The sequence below is a fragment of the Octodon degus genome, unplaced genomic scaffold (assembly GCF_000260255.1).
Source record: "Octodon degus isolate 3935 unplaced genomic scaffold, OctDeg1.0 scaffold00011, whole genome shotgun sequence".
NCBI lineage: Eukaryota > Metazoa > Chordata > Mammalia > Rodentia > Octodontidae > Octodon > Octodon degus.
In genome coordinates, this window is record NW_004524587.1 from 1,121,999 (window position 1) to 1,147,978 (window position 25,980).

A 25,980-nucleotide genomic window follows, 5' to 3' on the forward strand; every position below is an offset into this window, starting at 1 on the left:
GCTTGCCAGGGAAGCCCTTATTCCACTGAGCCATCTCCCTGGCCCCCATACACACGGCTTTGTAACCAGCTTACATCTTAAGGCTCAGCTGCATACTTTGACTCTTACATGGCAATGTAAAACTGAGTCGAGAGAATGTGTAATTAGCCCTTCGTGGGATTTCCCCACTTGATGGATGTGCTTACATCAGGGTGAGCCAATATGAAGCGCACGGTTCCCTAGCACTGGGTCCCCAGAGCTGTCAGCACTGAGCTGGAAGTTAGGAGAATGAGAGGTGTGGCACAAATCAAGGCCCAGGATCAGAAGTGAGGTGGGAGGCGGGAGGGGCTGTGGCTGTGGTGTTGGGCTTGCTGCTGGTTGGAGGGTGCTCATAGTGCAGCGGGTTTTGTAGTATTTATTCATCTTGACCCCCCATGTGTCTTAATTGTCTGACATTAGTCTAAAGCAAAGCACTAAGTTGAATGAATGGGTTCAAGAGTACCTACTTGGGCTTTATTTTATTTTTATTTTTTTCAGAACTGGGGATTGAAGTCAGGACCCTGCGCTTGCCAGGCAAGCTCTTATTCTACTGAGCTATCTCCCTGGCCCCCACTTGGGTTTTAAATGGCAGAACTAGGATACAAATTGTGCGTCTGCCCCTCCCCGAACTTATGCAATTTCATTTATATTTCGTTGTCTTCCTAGACTCACCTGCTAGTGTGAACGTGGGTTTTCTGCGTACAAAATGCTGGCACTGGGCTGGAGACTGGGGTCCTAGTGCCCCCTCTGGTCTGCTTTCTAAGGTTCTGAATGTCTTGAGGAAGGTGGACACATGCAGAGCGTTTGGGTTCAGCATTATTGCCTAAGAATTCGGGAAAAGCTTTGTGGTGCCGATGTCTGAGACTTCCGATTTGAGCCAGGGCTTCCTGGAGGAGGTAGGACTGGCCCCAGTGGGGACAGAGGAGGCCGGAGGTGTGTGCAGGAAGCTGACGAGCTTGGCAGGAGGGCTGCGCGAGCGGTACCGGGCACTGTCCTGGCAGGGCCGTGGGTTACAGGTGGTTGTTGTTGTGGTTGTGGTTGTGCTGCTTCTGAGTGATGAGTGTTCCTCTGGCCTCAGAAGTTGTGAGGGGAACAGAGTCAGTCCTGACCCTAGAAGAGTCCTTCCAGAGGGCAAGTGCCCACCCTGGTGCCACCGGCTGCTGTCCACCGTGGCCACTGCTACTTCAGACAGCATGAGTAGCAATTGGTAGCACCTGGTGGGCCCCAGGCCGTGGTCTTGACCTTGCACGGGGTGTCTTTTCTTGTCTCTTCCCGCACCCCATGCAATACAGTAGTGTCAGTCTCCCTTTCATAGTGAAGACTGGGGTGGAGTGGGTGATCCACTCCCCAAGCCCCAAAGCACGGACGCTTCCAACCTGAACTCGAACCAGATACCTCTGACGTGAGATACTGAAATGCGCATGCTGGGCTCGCAGCTGGGAATGCAGAGAAGGAAAATGATGGGCAATTTTCTTGAAACATGACCTTTTAGTTCTGTTGCTTATATTTGGAGGACAAAAACATGTTTCTGTGTCAGAGGAAAATCAACAGCACGTGCAGCATAAGGGGCCAGCTACCCGCTACTGTCCGCTTTGGGGACTTCAGCAAATCCAGAAGGGGCAGTGATGTTGAACTCCAGCCATTTGTCGCCATTTTGCAGTTGTCTTGATTGTTTTTGGTCTGTTTTGATTTTACTGTATTTTTTTTGGTTTACTGTATTTTTACTTGTATTTTTTTTAGGAGAGGTTTATTTTTTGTTTTTGGTGCCGAGGACCGAACCCAGGGCTTCCAGCTTGCTAGGCAAGCATTCTACTGCTGAGCCAAATCTCCAGCCCCTGTTGCCATTTTGGAGTGTAGTTCTCCACGGTCCTCTCTTAATAATTTATTTCTTTCATTTAATTTTTTTCTTCTAAAAGAGAAGCTGGGAACCTGGATTTTAAGAGACATCTACAAGTTTTTAATTGCCACTGGGTTTTCTAAGCTGCAGAGCCAGCAGTAATGGGGTATGGCTGGAAGCCAGGGTCCTGCATGCACTTGTAGCTGAGACCCCACCGCCATGGCTGCCCTGCGGCCGTGTGGCCCCTTGCCACGCACACCCTGGAGCGCCGCCTTCCTGCCCCCCACGGTGCACGTCTTGGCACCTGGGGACACTCCTGCCTGGGCTTCTGGGCCAGGCATCCCGTCATTCCCAGTCTGTCTTGAGCACTTGGCCTTCTGTGCCCTACATTCTTGGGGTTGTTTCCCTGGTTTTCAGTGCCAATTTAGCACAGTCAGAGGACTCAAGAACACTTGAGAAGGTGCAGTGAAAATTGCTCAGAATCCACATTTTAAAACTAGCTGTAAGAGGAGGACGAGAGGTCACTGCTGGAGCTGATACCAAAGGGAACATTCCAAGCACATCGGAAGAAGCCCCTTTCTTCCTGCAGCGCAGTTCATTCCTGGATTCGTGGCTTCTGGGATTATAAAGTCAGCTTTCCTCTGGTCAGTGGGGTAGGATAATTTTGTGTCATTTGTATTACACCCTGAGCCCCTGCCTCTGCTCAGATGGAGTGGACCTCAGGCCCCACCATCTGTAGGCACTGAGGACGCAGACTCGCTGCCCTCCTTTGCGCACAGATACAGCCAGCACTCTCCACGCACCTGGTGGTGGTTGGCCGCGTCTCCAGAGCCAGAGGAAGAAGGAAGGTCTTGGGAACAGAGCTAGTCTTGTGAGGTTTGTTCTCTTTGCACTGCACCCTTCAAATTCCAGGCAGTTGTGTATGTGCGATACAGATGCAGATATGCAGGTGTCGGTTGGAGGGTTTCACAGGCCTCGTGTCCTCTGACGCCGTATCAGTTCTGTAAGGGCAGCTATTACCATCCTCCTTCTGCGGACCACAAATTCAAGCCTGGAGAAGGGTATGCATGCGGCTTTCCCAAGCCCCTGCAGCTAGTTAGTTAGAGGGTGGGCAGCAGTTCTGCACCCCCAGCATTCCTGAGTCCAAGCCTTTGCCAAAGGGTTTCTGGGTGTTCCAATGGGTCTCTGACGCCTGCTTGGATGTCCCCAACTGCCCTAGGGTGTTGACAGATTTTCAGTGAGTAGAAATGGTGCTGCCTGTTAACCATGGGATTTAGAACCTGGGGGAGGGGTCTCAGTTAAAAATTGTTAGGCCCCTGCACTGAGACTGGGGGACCCTAGGAGGTATCTTGGGCCTTCTCAGTAGGGTAATGTCTACTCCTGCCTCCTGGAGAGGTTGTGCCGGAAGTGTTATGAAGCATCTGTTTCACAGGAGGGCTTCCAACGTGGTGGGGTTTCGACCCTGTGTCTGTTGTTCCCTGGAAAGCAAGGGTTTCACATATTTGTGGCACCAGGGAGTCCACTTCATGCCTCTTGGCAGAGATCTGTGCAGAGACCTTCTGTGTAGAGAGGGGGTAGGAGACCCTGTGCCACTGGCCTCACCACTGGCTTTATGGCTGTCACACCAGGAGAGTTTTAGGGGTATCTGGAACCATCCCTTTCCTGTTCATGAGAGAGCATGCTGCGTTCTGCTACTGAGATAAAGCTCCTGCCAAGCCACCTTGCCAGAGGACAGAGAACCAGAAAGCCCCTGTGCTGTGCTGGCCTGAGTCACTCAGAATCCTCTTACTGTCTCCTCAAACTGTCCTGGGTACAAACCTGCACCCCACACACCCTGTCCATATGGGGTGCTGCTTTGAGTGGAGCAAGTATCTTGTGCACACATTTCATCAGGCTTTTTGTCTGGGGTTCTTTGATCCAGACTTAAAAAAGGATTTTTATACATTGTGACTTCTTTTGGATTCTTTCTGTCGTGTGAAACAAAGAGGTTTTAGGAAATTGATAAGATAACACCTTCTGTTTTGTGAGTTACATCACAAAGTCTATGTCTTCCTGTGATGGTAGATTCTACTTCTTGGAGCAGAAGAATTGAGTTTTGCTGTTAAATTGTTTCCTGCCTATTTTATTCAGGGCTTAGGATGGTACCTGAAAGTTTGTTTGCTGTGAAGTTAACACTCAATATATTTGAATGAAAACAAGCATGAGGACATATTGCCAAATGAATACTTTGTTGTTTGAACCATCCATCCATCCATCCATCCATCCATCCATCCATCCATCCATCCATCCGTGGGTTAAGATGACAACAGGTAGTATGTACCTTACAAGGTCCTATTTTGGGGATGTATTATCAAGAAGTAGGTGTTGCAATAACAAGTGAATTGTGCACTGAAACACCCATCCATTCACCTGTCTACCCCCCCATGTATCCATCCTGTCATTTGCATAAGCCAGCGCTTTTGCTATTGATATTGATGCTTAGTGGCATCTCTAGGTGAGTCTCGTAGGGTAGCCACACTACTGTGCCTAAATTCTGGATCCACCATATACTACTTGTGCAACTTGGGAAGCTTTGCTTGATAGTTCCTAGTCTCTGTTTTCGCATCTGTGAAGATCGAGAAATCAGGGTCTGTGTCCTATTCGCTAAAAGAGTTGAATTACACAATGTACTTGGAGCACAGAGCTATGCACCAGCCGTGTGTGTAGCGTGTGGTGATGGCGCTGCAGCCTTGCCCCAGTTCTGATTAGTTCTGTAGGCAGCGTTCTTCAGGTGGAATTGCTGACCAAAACGTAGGACTGATTCAAGGGTTTTCCATATGCCTTGCCAGCGTGCCTCCAGGAATGCTGCGAATTAGTCCCGCTTCACTGTATGTCTTCCCGATAGTAGACGGGATGCCCTTGTACTGAGCACCTGCGTCGCCCGTTGGTTTTCCTCATTTTTTTCAACTTTCATGAAAAGTGCTGATTCATTAATTTAATTTCCTATGCTTTTGTTACTTGTGAATTTAAATATCTTGTATTTGTTTACTTATTTCATTTTTTCTCATTGTATTTATTTTTTCATAACCTTTTCTATTAATGTGTCTGTCTGTGTCTCCCTGAAACAAGAATTTATCCCAATTTTTTTTTTTTTTTTTTATTTATGTGTGTGTGTGTGTGTGTGTGTGTGTGGCCAGCTCAGCCCACCAGGGGGCAGGGCTGGCTGGCATGTGGTGCTGGGGGATTGAACCGCGGTCCCTGTGCTTTGCTAAGCTTGTTCTAGTAGGTGCTTTAGACCACTGAACCATTTCACCAGCCCCCCAATTTTTTAAATGTATATTTAGTACAGGGTCTACAGGGTCTCACTATGTATATCGGACTCGTAATGATCCACCTGTTTTCAGCCTCCCAAGCGCTGGGATTACAGGTGTGCCCTATGACACCCAGCCTCAGTCGCCATCTCAGCGTGCCCTGGGGGCGGGGCCAGCGCGGCACACTGGGCATCGAACCCGGCTGCTGCACTCTGCCTAAGCAGGTGTTTTAGTCCGCTGAGCTATCTGGCCGGGCCTATCTCAATATTCAAAATAACTTTATCATATGTTGTATTTGTCATGTAGTTTTTCCAAATCTAGATCATGACTCTTCAATATCCAAGAATTTAAAAAAAAAATGATCTAGCAGTGTCCTTTATTTACCCTTCTCTGTGAAGACCTCTGTCCCTCAGTCACATATATTTGTGAATCTGTTTTCATATTTAATTCTCAGTCTGAGCAGGATTCCTGTCTGTTGATGTTATGAAATGGGAATTCCTCCATTTTCCACTAGTGACCACTGACTCAAGCCCACTTCCCTGACCATAGCCTCCAGGCTGCCACTGTACTGCATACGAGACTGTGGTCTGTGCACACGTATGTAGATCAGTACATACAGCGTGTAAATTGGTATTTTCTGAGCTTAACACAGTTCCGTCTTTGTCTGTATAAATGTACAAGCACTTCATTGTAACTACACGTTTACAAGTGATAGTACAAGTCCTAAATTCATTTTTTGTTTTTTACATGATTTCTGGTCTATTTCTGTTTCTTCTTTACTTAAATTTGTCAAGTTTAAAAAATCCAGATGGGATTTTGATTGAAATTGCTTTAAGTTTAAAGTTGATTTTGAGAAAATTAACATGTTTATAGTAATGAAACTTCCTATCCACAAATATAGAAGTATCCCCATTTGGTATAATCATTTTTTCAAAAAAAAAATCACAGTTTTGTGGATTTCATTAGAGCCTACACATTTCTTGTTAGATTTATTTCTAGGCATTTATATTTTTGTTGCTTCTCTAAATGGGCTTTTCTTCCTACTGTATTTTTTAGCTGCTTATCACTGGGTGTTGGTTAGATCTTTATTTGGTAAGTGGACAGCTTTCTGACTTTTATTATTCATCCTGAATTCGTTCACTTGTTCTCTTGGGCTATGGAGCTATACTATTATATATGCAAATAATATTTTTATAATTACTTTACATATTTTATTTTTGCTGTGATATTTCATGAATGGAAATTCTACAACTGTTCAGAGTAATGGTACTGGAGGTCAAGCTTGCATTTTCCAGGTGAGATTTTATGCACTACGCCCTTGGCTGGGAGGGTCTTCACAGTCCTACATCTGGACGAGAACTTCTGCGCTTTCTCCACACGTGCGTCTGTGCTTCTGCCTGCTTTTTCCGTACCTGCGCTCCTCCCTCCAATACTGCAAAAGTGAAAGGGGAAGAACACGACGGTGCCTTGTAGGATCACAGGCTTCACAGTGAGTCATGTGGGTGTCTTAGTTACTTCTCTTATTACTGAGACCAAAATGCCTGGCCCCCAGAGTAGAGGGGGAAAGGCTTGATGAGCTCAGTTTGTAGAGGTTTCTGGCCATTATTGGCTGGCTCCAAGGCAGGCCGGCACTGGCAGAGGCTCAGTTTATGGCTTTGGAAGACAGCAGGAGCACTGAGAGGTGAGATGCTTCCCATGCCTTATGCTACATGCAGGCTTTATGGCAGGTGTAGCATCTGCACCCTTCATCCAAGCATTGGACCATGAATCAGTCACCCCATTACTGCAGGAGGCCTTATGGGGACCTCTAGACACAAACCGCCACAGAGGGGAACACAAGTGCCACATTTCAGCCACCTCATTTTGCTGCATCTTCCCAGCGAGTCTCTTCCACTGACAGGAACAAGGGATGCTGCATGGAGAAGCTTGTCTTTATCTTTGTAGACATCAGTCCTGCCTAATTGTGACAACCTGGGAGACCCTGTCTTGGTGCTGAGCACCCGTGTGACTCAGCTCCCCTCTTAGCTGGCTGGAGTCACGAGATCCATTTCTGGCGACTGGGCTCAGGGCCTTCCTGTGTGGCCAGGGGTCCAGGGGTGGGGCAGGAGGCTGGTAAGGCGGTGTCTTCCCTGTATCAGAGGCAGGGTTTATGACTCACTTTCTCCCACCTCCCACCCCCGGGGCTCTGAGCTGGCGCTTCTTGTTTCTGGCTGGTGTGGGTGGCGATGTGGCTGGCGGAGCAGCGCACCCAGTGCATTCTGGGAGACAGTTTCAGGGGCTGTCTGAGCTGGTGCTGCCCCGGGCTTGCCAGTACCCAGTGGTTTAGGATCTTCCCTGCGGGGCCTTCACTCCCGATCTGCTTCCTGTGAGGCTTTGGTCAGGTTTCCTCCTTTCCCCTCCAGTGTTCCTTTCTTCAGCTCTTACGTTTTCCCCAAACTTTTTTTTGTTAATTATGATAACACACATGCAGATGTTGCCATCATAGCCATTTCTAAGTGTACAGCTTAGTGTCCTGAAGGATGTCCATTATGACATGCAGTTGTCACCACTGGCCATCCACAGAGTTAAGACAGGGAGTGTCCCCCAGAACACTGTGCCCCATCCCTAGGGCCCCTGCTCTGTTCTCCCATCTATCAATCTGACTTCTCTGGGTGCTGTGTAAGTGGAACCATACTGCGTTTGTTTATTTAATGTATTTAGTACAGGATCTGTGGAGTTTTCATCACACAGATTGGATCATAGTGATCCTCCTGTTTTCAACCTCCTAAATGCTGGGATTACAGGCATGGGCCACCACTCCCAGCCCAGCCTTAATCAGCCCAGCCTTAATTGCTGTCTCAGCATGCCCGGGGTGGGGGTAGGGGGTAGGGGTGGAAGGGTGGAAGGGTGGGGGTGGGGGTGGATGGGGCCAGCGTGGCTTGTGGTGCTGGGTATTGAACCCAGCCCCTGTGCTCTGCCTAAGCAGACACTTAAGTCCTCTGAGCTGTCTGGTTGGCTCTCATACTGTGTTTTTGTGGTGGCTTATTTCACCAGTGCAAGGTCCAAGGATTTCATCCACATGGTAGGATGTGACTAAATGGCCTGCTTTTTAAAGGCCAAATAACCTTCCATCGTGTGTATGTGCCATATTTTAATTATCCATCCATCTATTGGTAGAAAGTTGGGTAGAGTCTAGTTTTTGGCTGTGTTGGGAATAATTCACTAATATTTTCTAAGTACAAGTAACAGTGGTCAAAACAGCCAGCACTTATTAATTATCCCTGCATTTTCACAAGGTTAAATTTGCCAGTACTGTTTCCTTCATTTTATAAAGAGGGAAGAGATGTAGAGAATTAAGTAATTTATCCAGAATTACCTTTTTAATAATGTTTTATTGAGTTATAATTCACCCATTCAAAGTAAACAAGTCAGTCCTTTTTAGGGTATTTAGAGCAGCCGTCGCTGTGTTTAATTTTAGCAATTGTCATCATCCCAGAAAGAAACCCCGAGCCCTTTCGCAGTTGCCGCCCTAAGTCTGCGTGCCCCTCCCGCTGGTCCTAGGCAACCTCTGGGCCGTGTGCTGTCACCACAGGTTTGCTTGTTCTGGGCTGGTCCGGGTAGAATCTGTAGTGTGCGGCCTTTTGCCCTGCACCTTTCCCTTGGCATCGCATTTTCGGAGTTCATCCAGATCGAAGCACGTATGAGCGCTCATTTCATCTTCCAGCCACAGTCCCTTCCCGAACCCTGGAAGTGTGAGCCCAGAGTGTCAGCCTTAAGCTGCAGTGCTGTCCTGCTCAAGTTCCTGTCCTTCGCTGCCTCTTCCTGGCTCTTCCTCGCTCTTCCTCGCTCCACGAGATGGATGGAGTGGTCTTTGTAGGTTTGCTTTGTACCTTGCCCGCTATTGTGTGATACATAGTAAAGACAGCGATTAGAAAGCGGTAGTGTTAAAAAAAAGTGCTCACTTGGTGGATGCTGCGAGTGGAACAAGCTTCCTGCAAACTAAACTCAGGCAAGGGGTTACTTGGATTAGTATTCTGTGGGCGGTGACTGTGTCATGTTTTGTCATTAGAAATGAGAATAGACAAGTGAGGACATGTTGATTAAAGGGCTCTGAAATGGTATAAATTATAAGCGTATTGATGGTGGGGACATGCCACTGTTTGCAATTAGATTTAGGGACTGACAAGTGGCCAATCCACAAAGCAGAGTTTTGTGTATGCTACGGCCCCCTCAGGCCTGTGGCCAGCTGTGACAGACAGCTCCAGGTCTGTAGTCGTAAGGTCCTTAGCCCGTGTCACAAGGGGCAGGGTACTGAAGGCAAGCTGGGCTGATGGCCCTTCTCAAGAGGTCGGAGCTGACCTGGGTATAGTGTGGTCATCGACCAAGCCCCTGAGCTAGGAAGTGCAAGGCATGTTTCCATCATTCCAAACTCTTTATTGTTTCCTGTTTCCTCTGGCCTTGGTGTGGACAGGCTGCGAGAGGGTGATGGGCTGGGGCTTCCTTTGGAGACACTGTACCAACAGAAGGGGGTCTGAGAGCAGGCCCGGGCCTCAGAGCACACTGTAGGGTCCAGTGATTAGGTCTGTGAACTCCCCAGGGAAAGTGTGCAAGAACAGATAGAGTGCCCTTCTATTCCATATTCCTGAGGGCCAGTTGGAATTTGGGGTGATCCTTCGTAGGCCTGGGCTTTCCCGGAGAACTTCTTTCCTTCCCTGAAGGTAAGTCACAGAGTCTTACAACGTGACGTGTGAGGACAGTGGCTGTCACACTCTTGCTTCGTGCTAGGAGTGGGGCTGAGTGTTTTACATGAATTGGCTCATTTATTTCTGATGGCGAGGTGGTCATATTAACTCCGTCTTACAGATGAACAAACTGGTGTGTAGATGAAGGAACTCAGATTGGACTTGGTTTTTCTTAGACTTTTTAAACAAAAATAATAGTTCTTTAGGCTCATTTGGATACAGCGAGTAGCCCTAGGCCACTACAGTAGTGGGGGCCGTGCCTGTGTTCGTGGCTCCCTTTGTGGTCATCATATTGTTTGCTTTGTTGAAATCTCTTCCTGCTGTTGTTTCCTGTCCTTTTGAAGAGGTTTTGCCCTTGAAGTTGGACAGAAGTGAGCTTGTGTCTAGAAGAATCAGGCAAGTTCAAAGAAGGGTATTGCCTGGGCTTTGGTGACTGGAGGGGTCGGTGGGGGAAGCAGGAAGAAGCTTATACCAGGCTCGCCGGGCAGCCTCTTGATGGAGGCTGGTGAGAGTCAGTTCTTGGCCATTTAGGGGGCCGCTCCAGCATAACTTTGCAGCTTAAGGTTGAAGAAACAGTGACCCGAGGTTGTAGAGTGGGGACCAGCCCTTGAAGGAGAGTGCTTGTGCCAGTGGTTCTTTTCAGTGCTTCCATTTCTGGAAACGTGTTTCTAAATGAGCAGGAATGTCTGTACCCCGGGGCTGAACGCAGTGTCTTTCACACAGTGGGTGCTTATGCAGAAACCTTGTTGACTGAGTACGTCCAAGCCTAATAGAATTGCCTAATAATCTGAGTCTGTTAGAGAAGGTCTCTGTCTTACCTGTCACCCCAAACTTAGTTTTTTTTTGTTTTTTTTGCTGAGTTTCTGTCCATTTGCTCTCTACCATGATGCCCTGTAATCGTAGCTGCTCTGGATCTGCAGTGTGTCACATGGCTTTTACCACTGCCTTCACTCTCAGTGCCTCTGCTCCAGTGTTCTCTGTCTTCATAACATACCAACCCGGTAGCTGTTCCAACGCCTGCTCCCATCCAGTGCTCCTCCAAGACTCCATGGTACAGACACAGAGGGGCCGGTGGCCAGCTGTGACAGCTCCAGGCCTGTAGTCACAAGGTCCTTGGCCCGTGTTGGAAGGGGCAGGGTACTGAGGGCAAGCTGGGCTGGTGACTCCTCTCAGGAGGTTGGAGCTGACCTGGATGTAGTGTGGTCATCAACCTCAAGGCCCTGAGCTAGGAAGTACAAGGCAGGTCTCCGCGATTCCAAACTCTTTATCATTTCCTGTTCCCTCTGGCCTTGGTGTGGACAGGCTGCGAGGGAGTGACAGGCTGGGGTTTCCTTTGGAGACACTGTACCAGTGGAAGGGCATCTGGAAGCAGGGGGATCATGACTCTTAAATTCTACTCTGTGTAGCCTAGCTAACCGTGATTTCTAACCTGAACCCTGCCCACATCCAGGCTTGGACTTTGGCCAATGAAGTCTCAGAGTAACGCTGTTGAAGTATTGGGCTTTGGGTGATCAGCTTTTCCAGGATGGTCCATCAAAAGCTAAACTGCTGTTTTGTGCTATTGAGTTGATGGACTCTCACTTTTTTGTATTGATGTTGTTATCTGCCGCTTTTATTCCTGGCATGAATTAGCAAAACCAGTATCCCATTTAGAACAGTACTAGGGGACCTTGTGTGTCTTGTCATCAGGAACAGACTTAACCTGACTGCGGGAGTCATTGCAGAGGGCCTGGATTCTAAGAGCAGATGTGACCAGAGGAAATAGCAGTGTGATTGCTGTGATGAAGTTCTGAAAAAATCAGAAGTTGCAGTCCACAGCTGACCGGCGCCATTGCCTTTAGGTCTGCAGCAAGGCAGAGCGTCATGGTGGGGAGCTGGGGAACCAAGCTGCTTCTTCACCTCCTGGTGGTCCAGAAGCAAAGAGAGAAAGCGCAAGTCTGTAACAGAGCCACTCTCCCAAGCCCAGTGAGCCCCGAACCCAGAAGTGGATTCCTTCATTCATTAGGTCAGAAGCCCCCAGGATCCACCCACTTCCCAGGCTCACCTCTGAACCACTGGGAAGCCATGCTTCCACATATGAGCTTTTAGGGGCATTCATCTGCTACCCAAACCATCATGGAAACTGAAGTGGAAGATTAGCTAGGAGTCACTGCAGCAGCCCTGTGTGATCTGACAGGAGTCTAAAATTCCTGGCATGCACGCGTTACTTTGTCCACAGAGCCCCTGAGGGCAGCTTCTTTGGCAGTGACAGCTGCGTCCCTGAGTGTATTGGTGAGCAGTGCAGGCAGAGCTCATCCAAACACACTTCCTTTCCTCTTGCACCGGTGGGCCTCGCTCCCCCACAGCACAGTGGCTGCAACTCAGAGCAGCGGGAGGTTAGACCCGGACCCTTCCTAGAGGATATAGAGACGTGATGTGGTGCCTTCAAGGAAGCAGTCATTAACCTGTCCAGGGAACCTGGGATGACGTCCAGAAGTTTCAGCATCTGTGAGGGTTGAAATAGGCAAAACGAGGCTGGGTGTGGCAGCGCACTCCTGTAATCCCAGCACTCAGGAGGCTGAGGTGGGAGGATCAGTGCAAGTTCGAGGCCAGCCTAGGCTACAAGGTACATTCAGGGACAGTCTGAACTGCATAGTGAAACCCCGTCTCAGAGGACAACAAACAAAGAAGATGAGGCTAATACATAACCCAAAGAGATGCAACTATTGAGATGCTTCCAGCAGACGCAGGAAATGCCTTCCAAAGATTCTAGGATAATATGAATAGCTTTGTAAGACAACCAGTTATATAAACCCAGCTTCCTCAGACTCCTCCTAACTCCATCTTCCTCTCAGTAGGTGGCTTTGACCTTCCCATGAGAGACATGAGTTTGACAAGCTCGTGGAGCAGAAGTGGTTGTGGGAAGAGCATTGGCAGGAGGTGCACCTGACACTGCCTGCAGCGACAGCCTTTAGTCCTCAGTTTCTGCACACATCTCCAAGGCTGTTTGGATCTGGGGCCTTGTCCCATCCTCTGGTGTCCTGAATAGGTCGTGACACCTTGAAGCTGGCACTGATCATGTGTGTGTGTGTGTGTGTGTGTGTGTCTGTCTGTCTGTCTATCTCTCTATCTGTCTGTCTGTCTGGATCCTCAGCATTATGAGCTCCACCTTTTTTTTTTTTTTGGCAGAACTGGGGATTGACCTCAGGCCCTTGTGCTTGCCAGGCAAGCACTTATTCTACTGAGCCATCTCCCTGGCCCCAGCTCCACCTTCTTTCAGGGAGGGCTACGAAGCACACAGACCTTGAGAGAGATTAATTTAGTTATTTAAGGTATTTTAAAATGTTATTCGTTCCTTGATAGGTAAAATGTGTTAATGATACAGAATTCAAAGGGGCAAATGGATAAATAGGGACATCCATGTCCCTCAGCACCTCCCCGACATGGCTGGGTTAGTTACCAGCTTTGTGCGCACCCTTCCACAGGCATTCTGCCTGCACATTGAGCCTGTGCATTCACGTGAGAACCTTTCTTTTCTTCCAGGACACAAGTTTCTCTGTGTTTCGCTGCCTTTGTACACTGGAAGGTGCTGGGTGAGATGTTAATTAAGGCCTTGGGTATGTCAGTGTAACTTCATTGTGCTAGATTTCATTTATCTGAGATACTGTCAACCATAAGAGGCTTCACTGAGAAAAAGATGCCTCCAGTGAAACTATGATTTGCCCTCTATCGTAAAATATATGCTGATCTCAGATTTTGTTTTGCAGTACTGTAGAGTGAATCCAGGGCCTTGACAGAGATACATTCTGCCAGTCCTCATTAGTAGTAGTAGTATTAGTATTTTAATTTGAGAGTCAGAATCTCACTGTTACTTAGCCCTGCTCAAACTTACAGTCCTCCTGCCTCAGCCCCTGAGATTGCTGGGATTATTGGTGTACAAAACCATGCCCAGCATCAGAAAAATTAAAATGTGAAAAAAATGGTATCAGTATCGGTGGAATTTGGTGCTTTATTCTTTGATCTTTCAGTGTCATCTTTACACTGTTATTATGAATTTTGCAGTAAGGATGTTTCCTAAAGAGCTCTATTTTATCTGTCTTTTTGTTCTGGAGAGAAAATTGGCTGTTAATGTAGATCTCCGCAACACTGTGGGCCTGGAGAATGTCAAAACTCTGCCAATCCAGACTGACTTTCTTTAAGGCCTAGTGCATACTTGTGGCTTGGGACCCTGATCACCACCAGTTTGGAGATTTTCTGCGTTTTCCAGCTGTGTGGCATCTCTTAGGTGTTCGCTTCCACATGTCCTATTTACATTCTTGTTGCAGTGGAGCACATCCTCAAATAGACTTTTTTTCTTTTGTTTCTTTTTTAGTGTATTTGGTACAGGTTCCTACTATGCAGCCTGGAGTGATCCTCCTGTTTTCAGCATCCCCGGCTCTGGGATTACAGGCATGCGCAACTACGCCCAGTCTCAGTGGCTGGCTCAGTGTGCTTGGGGGGTGGGGTCAGCACAGCATGTGGTGCTGAGGATTAAACCCTGGTACCTGTGCATGCCTAAGCAGGTGCTTAGTCCTCTGAGCTATCTCGCTGGCCCTCAAATAGACTTTTGAGAAAGGTGGGTAGTAAATTATCTTTCGAGATTTGCGGGTTTGCATTTCTAAAAATGCCTTTATTCCATTTTCCAACTTGTCTTGGGTAAGCGTATTCTAGATTGTAAACTGCTTTTCTTGAGGCTTTGGAAATACTTCTCCATTGCTTCTGATATTCAGTGAAGCCATTATGGTTCCTGGTCCTTTGGATTTAAAACTGTATTTTCCTGTCTAGAAGATTTCAAAAATTTTCTTTGAAATCTCTCCTGAATTTGTAGTGACGTGCCGTTGATTAGGCCTGCGTTGGGCGGTGGGGCCCATGGCTTGTTCTTTGGACCCTTCTACTTCTCACTGTGGGAATTTTCTAGAGTTTTATTGATTTCCTCTTCAAAGTTTCTTTGCTCTCAGTTTCTTCAGCTTCTGTTATTTAGATGTTACATTTTCTGGTTCTCATAATTTCTCTCCTGTATTGTTTCTGATGTTACTGTTATTGTCTTACATTTTTATAAGATTTCTTCAACTTTGTTTTCTAATTGTCCTGTTTCTGCCATCTTTTGTAAATTGTTATTTCTTTTGTATTTATTTGTCTTTTTTTTTTTTGTCTTTTTGAGACAGGGTCTCATTATGCCATTAAGGCTGGCCTTGAATTCACTTTGTAGTCCAGGCTGGTCTCCAACCTGCAGTTCTCTTGCCTCAGTCTCCTGAGTGTGGGATTACAGGTGTGAGCCACCATGCCACCTTTTTTGTCTCTTTTTTTGAGACAAGGTTTCACTATGCAGATCAGGCTCACTTTGGGCTCACTGTGTAGCCCAGGCTGGCCTCCGACTCCCAGTGGTCCTCCTGCCTCAGCCTCCCAAGGGCCAGGTTCACATGCAGGTTTGCACCACTACACTTAGCTGTCCTCATATTTTTAATTCCGAAGAAGTTTTTGTTTGGTTCTGTGAATGAATATTCCTTCTTAATTACACCCTGTTCTTATTTTGCATGCAAATTACTTTTATCTTCTCTTACTTCTTGAAATGTACTTGTTTATTATATTTATTGAGGTATATTAATACACAGTGAATTGTACAATTTAAAGCTTATAGTTTGTTGTTTTAATGTATATATACCTGTGAAACCCCACATCAACCTTCAGTGTTACTTCTAGATACTCTCTTTGTCTCTGTAATTCATCCAGCCCGTGCGCTGTTTTCCCATACCGACCATTTTTGCCTCAACTACTGCTACTTTCTGTCACTATCATCTGCATTTCCACAGTTTGATATAAATTTAGTAATATTGTTACAGAAAACAGACTAAACACAGGAAGAAATGACATCACAAAGGGTAGGAGGCAGCTTATTACACTGGTGAGCCTGACTGGTATTCCTGCCAAAGAGTTAGAGCACCCCCAGCTGGGGTTTTGGCACTTCTGTAGAGAGGGCAAGTGGGGAGGTGCAAGGCAGATTTGGTGCATTGTGATTGGAGGGTTAGGTCACATGATGAGCTGCAGAGGGAGTTTGAACATCTCAAGTTGCATTGTGAGGCCATCAGTTAAACATGCATGGGCTGCACAGGTGAAGAAATGTCCTGTTACGAGGCTTGTCCAGACATGTCTGTCTGGTTTTGATGGGCATTCTTGGCAGGCTTTATTTAAATTTTTTATTTCTCTTTCCTTTCCCCTTTTTTTAAATCAGAAAAATCATTTTTCAGAGATGTTGTTTAAGGCTGTATAGGAGGTACTAGATCTCAGGGGCATTTAAAAGCAAATACTATTTATTCATTATTAAACTGATGCTCATTTTCTTGGGCTAAGATTGCAGCCCATGGAAAGGGAGGTTTGGTTATGTGGGGGCAGGCATTGAAGTAGAGAGACACAGTGGCCTGAGGAGGGTCTCTTCTGCTTCAGTTAAGAATCTTCATCGTGCCAGCCAATGAGATGTGGAACTCTCAGTGCCCTGAATATGTGTAACAAGCATGTGGGCTAAGCAACTGGAGTAGGGACAGACACAGGTTGGTGGTGACAGCCATGTTGCCCCTCAGAAAGGCAGTTGAAAGTATACAGTTCATTAGCTACACCAACATAGAAGAGAAGAAGTGACCTTTCCAGTCTTCCGGGGACACAGCCCCAAACCATAGGTAGAACCTGAAATAATCAGGAGGATGGGACCTAGAAACCAAACTGGTTGTAGAACATGAATCCATGAGGGCAAATGTTCTGGTATAAGGCATCTGTCCAGCTTCAGCTGGGTGTAGACTATCAGCTTCTCAAGTGACAGGAGTAGGGCATTGAGGGTGTTGTATCCTCAAGGTGGTCTTTAGGGGAGCCCACACATCTGGGTGGGCTTCGCAGCAGGTGTCTGGGTCAGCTCTTTTGATCCGAGAGTGATGCATCCAGGATTGGATCTTGGAAACCTTTATTGCTGTGAGAGTGGTCAAAATCATGAATAGAGACCCTTGAGGTGGGCTGGAGGATTTTTCCCCCAGTCTTTTACCTATACGAGGTCCCTTGAGTGGAATGTGTTGGGTTTGCTGTGGGAATAGCTGGCCTTTCAACTATATTCTTGTGTATTTGAGAAAAGTTTTTCCTAACTCTACGTCATTGTTGCAGAGATACGTTACCTAGCTGATCTGGGTCTCCCTGGAGGTCTCCCTAATTATGTCTCCCTAGTTATGGGTGGGCCTGTTCCATACAAGACCTCAAAGGATGTCTATCCCATAGTTCCGGTGAGTTTAGGACCTTGAGGAGGGCCATGGGAAACAAATATACCCTTGATGCCTGAATTTCTTGGTGATATTTGGACAATATTGACTTTGAAAGTCCTATTCATCCTTTCAACTTTTCCAGAATCTTGCGGTCTGTATGCTATATGTAAGTTTCATCTGATTTTTAATTCTTTAGTCAGCTTCTGGGTTATTTCTGCCACAAATACTGGGCCATTATCACTGCCTGTGGTTATGGGCAGTTCCTATCTAGGGATAATTTCTCTTGTTAATACTCTATAGACTTTAGTAGTATTTTCTGTTCTAGTGAGAAATGCCTCTGGCCATCCAGAATAAGTAGAAACAAGTACCAAGAGATGCTTATAGCCTCTACATGGCTTTAATTCTGTAAAATTTATTTGTAGATCTTCAAAAGGGCAAAGTCCAGCCTGTTAGATACCAGGAAGGGATGGTTTTAGATCCAAATGGGGGTTCAGGCCTTGCATAGATTTGACCTCTCATAATAACAGAGGCACAGATTGAGGTTAACTTTGGGATATAATAGTAGAGGCTCAGAAGTGGATTCATAGCAGTTTATCTTCTTAGGATGATGTTATAAGGTCTCACCCGGTCACTGGTGAGATTTTGAGGAACTATCATTTGATCATCCAGTGAAGTCCTCTCACCATTTAGACCCACATCTTCCTGTTGTGCCCATTTAATTTCTTCCTTGGAGTAGCAGAGGGACGGACCCACTGTGGAGACTGAGGACAATTTTAGGGGGTATTTCGTGCTGGGCGTCCAAGTTTTGTTTCAGATCCTTTGTTCCCCAGGTGTAGACCTCTGTTGCCAATTTTGTAGCTTCATCTGCCTTGTGATTTCTGAGAGTGATAGTGTCCTTTATAATAGATAATAATGACCTCTCTTTTTTTCTTTCTTTTTGCTTCCAAATTGCAGTCAGGAGCTGGGAGATTTAATTCTTGTTTTTAATTTGTTCTCCTGCTGTGAGAAGTCTACATTCCTTGTATAACATCCCAAGGATGTGGATAGTAGTGAAGACTTGAGTCAGTGTAGATGTTCACCTTTTTTCCTTTAGCCTAGTTGAGAGATTGTAGTAAGGCCCTCAGTGAACACCATTGGGCAGAACAGTTTTTGGGAAGAGGCCTGGCCAGGAGCACCTCTTCTGTGGTTGCCACTGCATAGACAGCCTGACTGTTTCCATTCTTGACTGAGTTACTTCCACCTGTAAACAGGGTGTACTCAGCATCGGGCAAGGGATCAATTTGCAGATCTGACTGGATTGCAAGACATCATCAGTCAAAGTGAGACAGTTTTGGTTGGGGAAAGGGGAGCAAGCTCAGTGGACAAGAGGGTATCCAGGTTTGGAGATTTAGTTGGTTGAAAGGTGAGTGGGGATTTTCACAAAGCAGTCCTTGAAAGTCAACCATGTCTTCAACTGTTTAATAATTCTAGGACAGCATGTGGGACTTAGACTGTCAGACTTTTGTCCCAGGGTTAGTTTGTTAGCTTCTTTGATCAGGATGGCAGTTGCTGCTAGGGCCCTCAAGGCAAGGAGGCTAGACCTTGGCCATGGAGTCTAGATTCTTGGACAGATAGTCCATGGGTTTTTCCCAGGGGCTGATCTGTGTTAGACCGCCCCTCATGCTGCGTGCCTCCATTCATCAATAAACAGGTTAAAGGGTCTAGTCACACCAGCAATTCCTAGTGCTGGGACAAGTGACAGCACTTGTTTTATGATATGGGAAGATTCAGTCTGTTCTATAGTCCAGGTTAGAAGCTCTCCATTTTTTTTTCCTGTCAGCATATTATATAGAGGCTTTGCTTTTTCAGCAAACCTCAATATTCAAATTCAATAGAAACCTACCTGAAGCATCTAGGAATTTTCCAAGTTCTCTTTTTATTCTTAGGCCTTGGAAGGGAACAGTTGACATCTTCCCAAGGCCCGGGTATTTGAGTCCTTTTTCTCAGTCAAACTCCACATAACATATTTTTCTTTATATATTTGGTCCTCCTTCCAGAAGATAGTGGAGAAGGGCCTATGTTCCCTTCCAGTGAGCTGTCCTGCTGAACTACAGATTAGTTTGTCATCAGCATACTGTATGAGAGTGCAGGTTAAATTCTGCATGTTGAAAGTGGGCCAAATCAGCAGCCATTGCTTCCCCAAAAAGTGTGGGAGAGTTCTTGAAACCTTGTGGTAAGTTTAGGTAAGGTGTCCTTTCTTTTGCATCTCTGTGTCCTTCCATTCAAAGGCAAATGTGGGCAGGCTGACAGATGTAACTCAAAAGCAAAAGAAAGCATCCTTTAAGTAGGTCCAGACAGGTGAAGCAGGCAATATCACAGAGAAGCCGACCTAAAGATTGAGGACTGTCTAGTGCAGAGTTTTGCTGGAGCGGACAATGCAGAGAACTGTACTGGCTTAGTGTTCCACATTTGGCTTTTTCACCAGGAGGAGGGGAGTGTGCCAATCCTATTGACAGTCTACCAGATTCCCAACTGCTTCAAGTGGAAGATGTGGGGTTGAGTGCTGAGTCAGGCTTTTCCTGATACAGGGCACTACTGTTCAGCAGCAGTAGGGATTGCAGTGCTGTGAAAGTCGCCAAAGTGGCATGATTGATTGCAAACCTCAGAGGCGAGTCCTCTGCCTGTGCTTCTAGAAACAAGACTCTCAGAACTTCAGGGTCATGATTGTCAGGCATTTCAGTGTTATGTAGGCACCATTCTTCTTGGTGTACAATCAGAGTCAATATCAAGTCTGGAGTAGTGGAGTGGAGTGTGAGGGAAAGCAGATTGGTTTGGGGTGAAAGAAATGGTCACTCCCAATTTAGAGTGTGGGTTACACCCCAGGAGAAGAATAAGGCACTCAGGCATATATAAGAATTCCTGTGTGACAGAGAGTCCACTCATCTCACAGGACTTACCTTGGCAGAAGTTCTTTTCAGAGGGATTTCTCCTGGTGCTAAAAACTTGGACTCTGTGAGGTCAAAGGAGCAACAGACTGAGTTATAACTGAATGTTCAGCCCCACTATCTACCTATAAAAATCATAGGAATACCTATAAAAGCCAAATCTGACAACAACCATGGGCTCCTGAGGGCACATTCTAATGGAGCTCAGCATGTCCTATTCACTGATATCAAAGAGAGGTAGAAGAGGCTCAGGTTGTGTGGCTCCAGACAGTCAAATTTCTTTGTGTCCTGTAGACGGAGGTGGTGTTTTATCTTTCCATTGTCCAAACTGCCTGCAGTGAGCAACCTGGTCAGCTGCCAGGCATAGGGCCTTCCACCAGTTTTAGGTTGGGAGGCTTGTGGGGCACCCCTGTTTTGGTTGCTGTGGTGGGAATGGCCTTGGCAAGATACCTCAGGAATAGGCTTTCCTAGCATTGTAGCCATGAGAACAGCTTTCTGTTAGGTTCTGCGATCTGCCTCACATCATTGTGCTTTCTTCTCTTCTTTCTCTTGGTTCATAAAAACCTTTTGGAAAAGCTGAAGTAGTTGGGTAGTGTCTGTCAGTCTGTTTGTCTCTCTCTCTCTTTGAGATGGTGTTTTCCTATGCAGTTTAGGCTGCGTTTGAACTCATTTGTAGCCCTCTGGGAACAGCAGTGTGATAGTGGTCAAAGGCTTCACAGCTTTCTGCCCTATTACAGTCTCAGGTAGGGTGTGCTTGGGGAAGAACTATATTCACCCACCATCAGGATCAACTGCAGTGGTGTGGACTTGATATCAGGCAGTATAGAATGTGGTGGCACTCTTCAATATTAAACAAGGTCAAAAAGAGCTGCTGATAGTCATCCCTTGTTGGCAGGAGGACTGGAAGATGGATGTAAGGAAATTAGTCATTGCTTGGGGCTTCTCTGAGTAAGCAGGGTTGTGGTGCTTCTACTTCAGGAGGTCAGTGGTACTAAATGGCTGCTGATACATCAAGGGCGGCTGGTTGGGTGTGCCTCTTGAGCTCTGGCATAGTCACCAAGTGGCAGCTGGAGATGAACTGGAGTTTTAAGCTCAGTGGCAGGATGGAGGCAGTGGCTGATAAGACTGCCAGTATTTCTGTCTATGTCAAGGGCACCTGATAAGGAATCAGTCTGGGGTTCAATTGGCACTGAAGTATTTGTGGGCATTGGAGCTGTGGAGTCTGGGATAGCAGATGGAGGCTCCGGGTGGGTGCCAGAGGAAGAGCAGGCTGGGTGGCAGATGGATGGCTGCAGGCCTTTGGACAATGGGAGCCATTTTGGAAGAGGCTTGAATAGGCAGCACGGGTCCAGTGGAATCAGGAATAACAGATAGAGCTGAGGGGCCACTAGAGGGTGCAGCTGGGGCAGATGGAAATGGATGTGGGCTCTGAGATGTGCTTGGTAGAAGGGAAAGCAGTGGCACTATGGAACCTGGGACTATGCATGGTGGCAGCAGCAGTTCTGGCTGTGATGGTGCCAGCCTGACCCTGATGGTGCCAGCAATATTGGTGGCACTGGCTGTGGTGGCAGTGCTGGCTGTGGTGGCAGTGCTGGCTGTGGTGGCAGTGCTGGCTGCAGTGGTGGTGCTAGAGTCTGGAAGGACAGACCCCTGTGACCATGGCAGTGGTGCGAGGATTGGCTGTGGGGCTCTGAGGCGAGTTGGGCATCTTGGGACCTGTGAATGCGAGGAGGTAGCAGATCAGACTTAGGGTTTTCTGGGAGGTCTCGATAAAGCTTCCTGGGTTTAGAGCACACCTGGGGAGGGTCTCAGGTGGTCTCAAGAGGAGTTTGTTTTGATGACCAAGATGGTCCTTTTATGCAGAGTGCACTGAGCAAAGGTTACCATTCAGTTGCCTGCTGCCCTTTTGGCTCCCAGCAAAGTTGGGACCATCCAGATGAGGAGAAGTGTTGGTAGATTCTCCATTCTGTTCAAATTAGATGCAGTCACTGAACTGCAGGTTGGGGCCCAACCAAGCTTTGTAGCTCTGAGGTCCCAAAGGGGCCTTTTCCATGGAGCACAGATGGAACGGCCTACTGCTTTTGCCGTTGCTTGCAAACATTCACACAGTCATTCAGCAAGCACTCAGAAGTTAAACATTCAAGCCCTCTTCCTTCATAAGTGGCTTTAACTAACACCTGATGCGAGATGATCAGGCCCTCCTGCTAGGGTCCAGTCAGGGCTGACTGATACAGTGATGGAGGCACTGTCAGAGGTCTTACCCTATCTGATGCTCCAACCCAACTGCCCTTTCTAGGGCTCTTATCACTGAATGGGAGCCTCCAGTCTGGGCCTCTGAGTGAACTCCCAGTAGGACTGCAGGGTGCACCTTCCTGTCAAGGAGCCTGGAAAGGTCCCCGCTTCAGCTGCCAGGCCTCAACCTATAACTAAAGTTACAGAAAACAGACTTAACGTGGGAAGAAATAGCATGCGGAGGGCTTAGGAGGCTGTTTATTACACTGGTAGGCCTGTGGGAGATCTCTGCCAGAGTCAGAGCATCACCCCACCGCCAGTGGGGTTTTTGAGACTTTTATAGGGAGAGCAAGTGGGGAAGTGCAAAGGCAGGTTTGGTGCTTTGGGATTGGAGGGTTGGGTGACATTATGGGTTGCTGAGGCAGTTTAAATATTTTGAGTTACATTACAAGGCCATCAGTTAAACAAGCAAGGGTTACACAAAGGGAAAAAAATGTTCTGTTATGAGGCTTGTCCAGACATCTCCATTGGGTTTTGGTGGGCATTCTTGGCAGGCTTTATTTAAAATTTTAACTTCCCTTTCCATAGAACCTATATTCTCTTTTTTTTCTGGCTTCTTTAACTAGGTATAATTATTTTGAGACCCACCATGTTCTTTCTTTTTGTTTTAAGTATTTGGTACAGGGTCTCAGTATGCAGCTCGGACTTATAGTGATTCTCCTGTTTTCAGCCTCCCCAGCGTTAGGATTACAGGTGTGCACCACCATGCCTGGTCCTGGTGGCCAGCTCAGCACACATGGGGGTTGGGGCTGGTGCAGCATGTGGTACCAGGGATTGAACCCTGGTTCCTGTGCTGGCCTAAGCAGGTGCTGAATCTGCTGAGCTATCTCTCCAGCCCCAGCCCACTCATGTTCTTATGTGTATCAACAATTCATTTTTTTTTTTTTTTATTTAAGAATCTCATAGTATGGATCCTATAATTTACTTATCAGTTGAGTTACTGCTGGAGCTGCCTTGCGCAGTCATGTATAAGTCTGTAAGGTACTTGCTTTCATTTCTCAGGAAATGTATAAATTTAGATGGATGAAATAGTATAGTATTTATAAGTTTATGTTACCAGGAGCCTGCTGAGCTATTTTCCAAGGTGGTTTTACTGTTTTACATTACATTCCTAGTAGCCGTGTCTGAGAGTTTCACTTTTTTCATATCAAACGTTAGTGCTAGTAATGTTACCTTTTTGGTCATTTTTATAGGTGGATAGTTGTATCTCATTCTAGGTTTAATTTGAATTTCCTTACCAAGTAATGATTTTGAGGATCTTTTCGTGTATTTACTTGCCATTTGTATGCTATTTTTGGTGAAGTCCCTGCTCAAATCTTCACCCATTTTGGGTTTTTTTTTATTACTGAGTTTTATAATCTCTTTAGAATTATTCTAGAGATAAGACTTTTGTTGGAACATGTTTGCATTTTTTCCTTGTGGCTTATCTTTTCTTGACAGTTTCTTTCAAAGGACTTTAGCTTTCTTGCATGGATCTACTTTATTTATTTATTTATTTATTTATTTATTTATTTATTTATTTTGGTGGAACCGGGGATTGAACTCAGGTCCTTGCGCTTGCCAGGGAAGCGCTTATTCCACTGAGCCATCTCCCCAGCCCACATGGATCTACTTTAATCAATTTTTTTCCTTGTGGTTTGTGCTTTTTATGTCATATCTAGGTAATCTTTGGCTAGCACAAGTCACGAATGTTTACTTTTTTCTTTTACACGTACTATTGTTTTGGGTTCATGTCTACAATCCATTTTGAGTTAATTTCTATGTATGGTGTCTGGTATAGCCTGGAGTTCTTTTTTGCATGTGAATATGAGATTATTCAGTTGTTCCAGTACTTTTTTTTTTTTTTTTGGTGGAGCCGGGGATCAAACTCAGGCCCTTGCACTTGTCAGGAAAGTGCTTATTCTACTGAGTCATCTCCCCAGGCCCTTCCAATACCATTTTTGAGAAGACTACATTCTCTCCTTGACTTCTTTTGCTCTTTTGTCAAAACAGGTTGTTGATATGTGTGGGTCTATTTATGGATTCTTTATTGCATTCCATTGGTCTATTTGTTTATTGTGCTGTTTGTGTATTTGTTTATTTTATTCCATTGGTCTATTGGTTTGTTTGTTTTTCCACCAAATCACACTGTTCTTTGTTTTGTTTTGTGACAGGATCTTCCTGTGTAGTTCATACTGGCCTTGAGCTCACTATGTAGCTGATTCTCATCTCAAACTTGCATCAGTCCTTCTGCCTCAGTCTCTTGAGTGCAGGGATTTCAGGCATGCACCAGCATGATTGGCTTCAGATCACACTGGGTTTTTTGGGGGGACCAGAAACAACTCAGAGCCTTATGCTTGCCAGGCAGGCATTGTGTGATTCACATTGTTTTGATTATTGCCCCCTGTGTTAAATCTTAAAATTAGGTAGAGTTAGCAATACAACTTCATTCTTTTTGATAGATTGTTTTGAAAACTGAAACTTTTTCCCATTTCCCTATGATTTTTAGAATCAGCCTGTCACTTTTTACAAACAAACCTGCTGGAATATTGATGGAATTATGTTAATTTTGTAGACTAATTTGGAAAATTTACATCATAACAGCATTGAACTTACATCTTGTAAAATTATTTCTTTTGTAGATAGCTTTTGTTAAATTTTCAATAATGTATTGTAGTTTTCAATGTATAAGATTTTATCTGATCCTTAAGTATTTACTTACTTTAATCATATTATGAGTATTTTAAAATGTCTGTCTGTGTCTTTCTTTCTTTCTTTCTTTCTTTCTTTCTTTCTTTCTTTCTTTCTTTCTTTCTTTCTTTCTTTCTTTCTTTTTTTGGCAGAACCAGGTATTAAACTCAGGCCCTCGCACTTGCCAGGCAAGCACTTATTCTACTGAGCCATCTCCCTGACCCCAAAAATTTCTGACTGCTCATTCCTATCATACAGAAACATGGTTAATGTGTATTTTTCTGTTCTGTAGTCTTCCTAAAGTTATTAGTTCTAGTAGCTTTATTTTTAAAGATTACTGATTGTCTACGTAGAGAAACATGTCTTCTGAGAATAAAACCAATTTTAGTTTTTAGTTTCCAACCCGAATGCCATTTATTTTTGTTGCTCAACTGCACAAAACTTTGCTAAGTGTTAAACACAAGTGGTAACAGAAGACATCTATGTTTTATTCCTGAGTGAAGAGGGAATGTGTTCAGACTTTCATCATTAAGGGTCTTGCTAGCTAAAGATTTTTTTGTGGGTGTATTTCATTGAGTTGAGAAAATTTCCTTCTGGTTCTAATTTGCTGGTATTTTAAAATCAAGAAATAAGTGTTAGATTTTTGTCAGGTGCTTTCCTGCATCTTTGGGTAAGTTGTATTGTTCTTTTTTTCTTTTATTAATATGGCAAGTAACATGATTTTCTTTCTTTCCTTGTAGATGTTAAAACAATCTTTCATCCTGGTCCTGTCCTAACAAAATTCTAGTTGGTTATTAAGTATAAATCTATTTTATATATTGTTGGATCATGTTGACTAGAACAGTAGAGGATTATGTTTATATGTGTTAGAAATATGTGCAGCCAATTTTATTCTTTTTTAATAACTGGAGTCTCGGTGGCTGAAAACTTCCTATGGAAATATTTATTTATTTATTTATTATTTTCAGAAAG